The 980-nt window shown below is 55.3% G+C and overlaps 1 pseudogene; it reads left to right on the top strand.

Annotated features, from left to right (window-relative positions):
* Nucleotides 1-980, top strand: part of LOC125482085 — a 4,768-nt pseudogene that overhangs the window by 1,152 nt on the left and 2,636 nt on the right.

Below are 980 nucleotides of genomic sequence, written 5' to 3'. Positions count from 1 at the left end.
GCCTGTTACACAGGAACAGGAGGCCATTCAGCCCCTTCTCCGGCCTGTTACACAGGATCAGGAGGCCATTCAGCCCCCTTCCTCCGGCCTGTTACACAGGAACAGGAGGCCATTCAGCCCCTCCTCCGGCCTGTTACACAGGAACAGGAGGCCATTCGGCCCTCTCCCCTCCTGCTGCCTGCCACACAGGATGCCGGTGGATCGTTGAGATTTGTTTTCCATGTGTCTAATCTTTTTTTTTTTGTTTTGTTTATTTGTCTCTCCTATTCCTGTCTCCTTGGGCTTTCATTTTTCTAAAGCGGCAGGTCAAATTCCAGCCACTGCACTGCTGCCCACAGTGACCCCGGACGGCCTGGCGGTTACACCCACACAAGTTCCTGTTGTGGGCAGTCAGATGACCAGGCAGGCGCGAAGGCTGTACGTTGGAAACATTCCCTTCGGTGTGACTGAGGTAACTACACTGAGATCAAACCTGGTTCCCATCAGACACTCCCAGGGACAGCACAGGGTTAGATACAGGGTAAAGCTACCTTTACCCTGTGTGTCTGCTGGGTGACCAACAGCGGGTTGGGTGTGAACCTGTCCGATCCTTGGTGGGGTTGGGGATGGGGTGGTGCAGTTCCTGTCTGAGACGAGGAGGGGAACCGTTTCTGTTCAGTCGGGGGACAGAGGGAGAATCGCTGTGATCCGGTTCCTCCCCCCCAGAGCGATGTGCCTGTTTGGGGTCGGGCAGGGTGGGTGTGGGATGCAGTGGGATGTTGGCCGTGATTATATCCTAACCGTTGTCCTCTCTCTCTCTCTCTCTGTCTGTTTGTGTGTGCGCGCGCGTGTGCAGGAAGCAATGGCAGATTTCTTCAATGCCCAGATGCGCCTTGCAGCGCTCTCACAGGCAGCAGGGAACCCTGTGCTGGCAGTACAGATCAACCAGGACAAAAACTTCGCTTTTCTCGAGGTACCTAATGCTTTGGAACCTTCTGCTG

The sequence above is a fragment of the Rhincodon typus genome, unplaced genomic scaffold (genome assembly GCF_021869965.1).
Source record: "Rhincodon typus isolate 14 unplaced genomic scaffold, sRhiTyp1.1 hic_rhity00005686, whole genome shotgun sequence".
Classification (NCBI taxonomy): domain Eukaryota; kingdom Metazoa; phylum Chordata; class Chondrichthyes; order Orectolobiformes; family Rhincodontidae; genus Rhincodon; species Rhincodon typus.
The sequence above is the reverse complement of the archived record's forward strand: the minus strand, read 5'-3'. Positions and strand labels throughout refer to the sequence as shown.